Raw genomic sequence first — 6,130 nt, 5'->3', positions numbered from 1 at the left:
CATTCCAGTCGTCTGAGCTTAGGAGTCTTATAATCATTGAGCTCAACTTCCTATGCAAATGGAGAAGGACCCAAACACCCCATGAGCATCCCTGACACCAGACCACCAAGGGAGCCTCAGCTGGGGTGACCCACACACGAAGACTTCATGAACCCTCCATTGGGGTTCATGCCAGCTCCACTGGGGACACTGCCTCTTCTTTGGGCTGAACCCAAATTTGTTCTTCTTCATTCTCATTTTCTGATTATCATTCTTGCCTCTACTGCTACACAAAACACATCTGCTTCAAGAATATCTATCATGCCCCTGCTAATGGTTTTCTTTTGTAGATTAAATAGACTCCATTCATTCTTTCCTCTTAGGTACAATGTACTTCCTACTACTTTCTCCAACCATCACCCATTTTTAAAGGAATTTCTCCTGTTTTAATGCATATTTATATGCATGTATATATACACACCTATTCACATACACATACATATACATGAGTAACTTTTCAATGAAAATATTGCTTTTCCCGATAATGTTTAACCTGGTCTCATCTTTCTACACTGAGTCCCATCTGGGTCATTCTCTCTTCCTGACGTTGTCACAGTCTCTGCCAGACCTCTGCCACTGTTTTCCACCTGTGTTCATTGGCCTCAGCAGTCAAGGAGCTGAATGGTTAATGCTGCCTTCAAATGCGAGATGAGTCAGCAGTGGAGTGAGGGATGCACTCGATTAGCTTTACCTGATAGCCAAAATTCCTTTCAAATGGGGAGAACGTCAACTGATATCAGGGAGCATTGTATATGGTGAATGAACAAAATATATTTTTCATTCATTCATTCATTCATCCACTGCACACACATTTATTCATTTAAAGCAGTGTGAGAAGATCTGGTCTGGTATATTCAAATCTATGGAAAACATGGTTCTATTCTTTGGGGGCACAGAGTATCATTTTACCACTTCTGGAAAATGGTTATTCCAAACAGCTGCAGTGACCCACTCTCCTGCAATCTCTCAGCTGCTATCCCAGCATAAATTCCCTACTCTAATTTCAGAGTATACACATCAACGAGCTGCTTAATGTGTTACCTAGCACCAGAGCTTAGGCACTGATTTTCTCGGGTTTTGGTGTTTTTAAGTCTAGAGTTCTTGATATTTGCTTTTTGTGTCTAAGAACAGGAGGTTAGTCAGTTTGCTCCAATGAGGCTTCACTAGAAATGGTAAACCCCACAGGACATTTGTCTGGGACTGGAGGCATCTTTTATTGTCTCAGTTGTGGACGTGGGGTTTATATGAGTACTGTCACATAGCGCTTGGAGGTCATGGATGTGGCTGAGTGTCCTACCATTCACAAGACAGCCCCCCACAGTGAAGACTTCTCCATCCCTAAATGTCGATGGTACTGAGGGCTCCTGATTGAAGCTTGCTTTAGTTTTGTTTGGTTTTCTTTTTTGTTTCAGCTTCTATGGAAACCAACTTCACACTCAATTTGCAAAAAATATATCCATATTTAAAATGTCCCATTTTATTCTTGCTAAGTGAAGTGTGTCTTGTTTTCCACTGAAATGATTTCTCGGATTGCAATGTCACCTGTCACTGTCACCCTACTGTCACCTTACACACAAATCTATCATTTTTTCTTATCTTAAACATGGGTTGTTTTGAGGCACTTGGCTCTTACTCCATTGGAACAGGTGTGCTTGGCAATAAACAGGCTTTCAAATTTGGATGTGTCCATTGTGTATGTATTGTGCAATGGGCACTTACAGCACATGCCTCAGGGGCCACTTATGGCTGTTTGAATGCCAACATACATACCTCCTATTTTTGTCATGTTAGACTAATGTTTATATTCTTTAAAGAATACTTGTTGAGCCCACTTTCATGCAGGTCCTGGTCTAGGAACAGACTTCTAGTGCCAAACAAGACAGACAAGATCTCTGTCCTCATGAAGTTTATATTCTAGACAGGGAGATAAATAGTACTCATATAAACCAGTAACTCAAGGACAATTACCATTAGTGATAAGTTGATAAGTGCTATGAAGAAAAATATATATACCTAGATGGTAATAGAATAAAGAAGGAGGGGGTGCAGACAGGGTTTGGTGGGATGGTCAAGGACAGCTTCTCTGATCACCCATGTCAGAACCAGGCAGTTTGGGGCATGGAAGGAGAGAGTCCTACTCAGCAGGCCCTGGGGGCTTATTAACAGCAGGTCACCATCTCTCCTTGCTCCAGGTCCCATTGAGTGTTCTACTCAATGAGACACTAGCGGACACCTGCCTGCACCTCAGGAAGTGTCAGAGTTTGAATAGTCAGGAGACATTCAGGAGACACTAGTGGCAGAGAGGAAGCTGATGGGAAAGACCAAAAGCCAAGATACCAGGTAGAGGCCGTTGAAATAGAGCATGTGAGGCAGTGTAAGGCTGACTGACCTGGGCCAGTGCCCATAAGGAAGAACAGAAGGGTAAATTCAAGCCATATTGAAGGAGTCAAGTCCACCAGTGGGATGTGTGGTTGAAAGGAGTCAGCAGGGATGATTGCAGCTTCTGCCTGGATACAGTGCAAATGATGTTTTATTTAAGACTTTTCTGCAGATTTCCTTGAGATTTGCTGTGCCTTTACCTCCTCAGATTAGAAGACATCTACGGGTGTCCTTATGACTTTATTGAAGTGTTCGATGGACGGCAAGTTGCCCCACTCTCCATGGGCAGATTTTGTGCTGGGGCAGAGCTCACCTTCCTCTCCTCTTCAAACATCATGACTGTGGTGTTCAGAAGTGATGCCATGATCACCAACACAGGGTTTTATGCTCTGTACAATGCCATTCAACAAGATGAAAAGGAGAGTAGTAGGTATCCTAATATCCACCCTTGATGGAAGTTAGAGCTGATTTGTGTCCTTTCCCTTTAAGAGAGAATTTTCTAAATCCGACCCGCGGAGTACACCATCATTAACACCACCCTGAGTGATGTCCACTCTAACACTAACAGACCCCAGCTAATCCCTCATCCCACTCTGCCACTCACTGTCCTTTTCCACCACGACAACATCCTGGCTAAAGAAACAGGTCGCTGAATCTCATATCTTGCATCAACTGTGTGTATAGATGAAGGATACAAACGAAGATCTTTCTTTTCCAAAGGAAGGGAAGATACAGTAGGGCCAATCCTTCTGGAACAAACCTACCTCAGACTACAACTACCAGCCCACCTGGTTCCAGGTGAATTCAATACGAAACCATCCAGAGCACTTATACAGACCTCTTAGTATGTGGGGAACATTCCAGAGATCTCAGTGGATTGTGCTTAGGGTGACCATGTAACTTATCCTCCAATCAGGATACTTTTGAGAGTTTAAAAGGGACTATAAAATAATTAACAGGCATTACTCACTCTACAACAGTTATAAACCAGGACTATTCCAGGCAAAGCAGGACATAAGGCCACCCTATCTAGAGTCCAATAGCCTAATACAGAAAAATGAGCCCAGGTTCTGGGCATTCATTCTCTAACTGCAGAAGGTCCTAGAAGTTTTGGAGACAGCATCACAGCTCAGAAGCCTCTGTCTTCCTGTCTCATAGGTGCGTCTTTGAGACTGGTGAATGGCAGTCACAGGTGTGAGGGCCGAGTGGAGGTCTTTTACAACGGCACCTGGGGCACAGTGTGTGATGACAGCTGGGACATAACAGACGCCAGGGTGGTGTGCCAACAGCTCAGCTGTGGTGAAGCCTTGTCTGCCCCAGCTCAGAGCTACTTTGATGGGGGTACTGGCCACATTGTGCTGGATGACATGCAGTGCACGGGGAACGAAGCCAGGCTGTGGCAATGCAACCACAATGGATGGTTCTCCCACAACTGCGGGCACCACGAAGATGCCAGCGCCATCTGCTCAGGTGAGCCCCCCTAGGACACAGCTGTCCTCAGAGCGGGTCTCGCCTATCTGCAGCTTCTGGGAAGGGACAAGTCAGTGCCAGCAATTACTCAGAAAGGAAGCCAGGGCTTCAAGCCATCTCTTTCAAGTCAATTTGTCTAAGAGTTAGTGTCCTTTCTCTTAAATTATTGTGTCTGTAACTTGTTCAAGTTTACCTCTTAAAAGTTGGATAATTAGGTAGAAGATTTGTGTCATCAGACATCCCATTCCTGGATAAGCATGCCACATTGTTGGTGACAGTCCACTCCCCCCTAAGACTAGCAGAGTGCTGACCATGTGCCAGCTTCAGTGCTGAAACCAGCACATCTATATGTTCACTTCATCTTCATAATCTCTAATAAAAGAGACAATTGTATTCTCATTTTATTGATAAGGCAACAAAGGTGTTCCCTCGATAACACACAGGCCCATACTCTGTTAAGTATTCCCAAGATACAGCCTGAAAGACTGAGCTTGGCTCAGTTACTAAAGCTCCTCCAGCCCCATCACTGATGAAAAGCAAAATAAATACCATATATATATATATATATATGTATATATATATATTTGCTTTCAATTTTCATACTTCCAGCAATTAGAGGAACCATCATGTAATTGAAAAGTAGAGTGTTCTTCCTCACCCAGAGGGCCCTGACGTAGGCTGCCAATCTTTAAACAACATTGATGGGTTTGGGGGCGCCTGGGTGGCTCAGTCAGTCAGTTAAGAGTCCAACTCTTGTTTTCAGCTCAGGTCATGATCTTACTGTTCGTGGGTTCTAGCCCCGCATTGGGCTCTGCACTGACAGTGCAGAGCCTGCTTGAGATTCTGTCTCCCCCCCTCTCTCTCTGTCCCTTTCTGCTTGCTGTCTCTCTCAAAATAAATAAAAATAAACTTAAAAAAATAAACAACATTGATGGGTTTTGATACATACTCCCAACTGCCCAGAAAGAATGTGTTTGATCTTTAAACAAACAAGCAAAAGAGTATCTGATTTTCTTTTATCAATTACATGACTATCTGACTCATCCTCTCTTTGGTCTTTGAGTAGGTATCAATGGCAATCCAAAAGTGGGACCAACAGGTATTGTTCTTCCATACATTTCAACTGCTTGCCAGGCCCCTGAAATACGTGATCCTTGTTAATCTTCAATACTACACTCGAGGCACAGTCAACACCATAAGCCTTCTATTGCTAATGAGCAGTCCGTTCATGTTGACAAGATGGTGGGACTGGGGGCCTGCAGAGGGCAGGGAGAGAGCCGGGGTAGAGTTCAGGGTCACCAGAAATGTAGTATCTGGACCCCAAGGATGCCCTGAGTTGGTACCTGCAGTAAGAGAGGGCCAGCTGTTGCAGGGATGATCATCCCACAGATGCTGTGGGGGCCAAGGAAATGAGAAGCCCAGGTGAGCCTCCAGCAAGTTGTGTCAAACTACACCTATCTGCACACTTAGTGTGCAGACACCCCAGCTCTTGAGAAGCCAGTAATCTCTCTCCGATGAGGCACAGAGAAGTCACAGCTTTGAGTGTCAGTATTTTTGAGTATTTTAGAGGCATATGTTGGATAAAAGTCCTTGCTCACAGTATCATTTTTTTCTCTGTATATTTTCACAGACTCGACTGGTGACAGCCCTGCTACAGGTATGTCAGCTTTATGTAAATCCTTCACATGGTTTTATATTTGCCCTTTTTTTTTATTTTAGAAAGAGAGAGAGACAGCAAGTCTGGGAGAGGGACAGGGTGTTAGAGAGAATCCTAAGCAGGTTCCATGCTAAGTGTGGCTCTATCCCACAACCCTGGGACCATGACCTGAGTCAAAATTAAAAGTCAGACACTCGGGGTGCCTGGGTGGCTTAGTCGGTTAAGTGTCCAACTTTCACTTAGGTCATGATCTCACGGTTCATGGGTTCGAGCCCCACGTCGGGCTCTGTGCTGACTGCCAGCCCAGAGCCTGGAGCCTGTTTCAAAGTCTGTGACTCCCTCTCTCTCCGACCCTCCCCTGCTCATGCTGTCTCTCTCTCTCTCCTAGAAATAAATAATTAAAAAAATATTTTTAAAAAAATGTTTAAAAATAAAAAAATAAATAAAAGTCAGACACTCAACCAACTGAGCCACCAGATGCCCCTGGCCTTATTTTCTTTTACTGTTTTTTTTTTTTTTATTTTTATTTATTTCTAGGAGAGAGAGAGAGACAGAGTGAGCAGGGGAGGGTCAGAGAGAGAGGGA

Source organism: Hyaena hyaena, unplaced genomic scaffold, assembly GCF_003009895.1.
Source record: "Hyaena hyaena isolate Hyena2069 unplaced genomic scaffold, ASM300989v1 scaffold_129, whole genome shotgun sequence".
In the NCBI taxonomy this organism is placed as follows: Eukaryota; Metazoa; Chordata; class Mammalia; order Carnivora; family Hyaenidae; genus Hyaena; species Hyaena hyaena.
Note: the sequence above shows the minus strand (reverse complement) of the source record.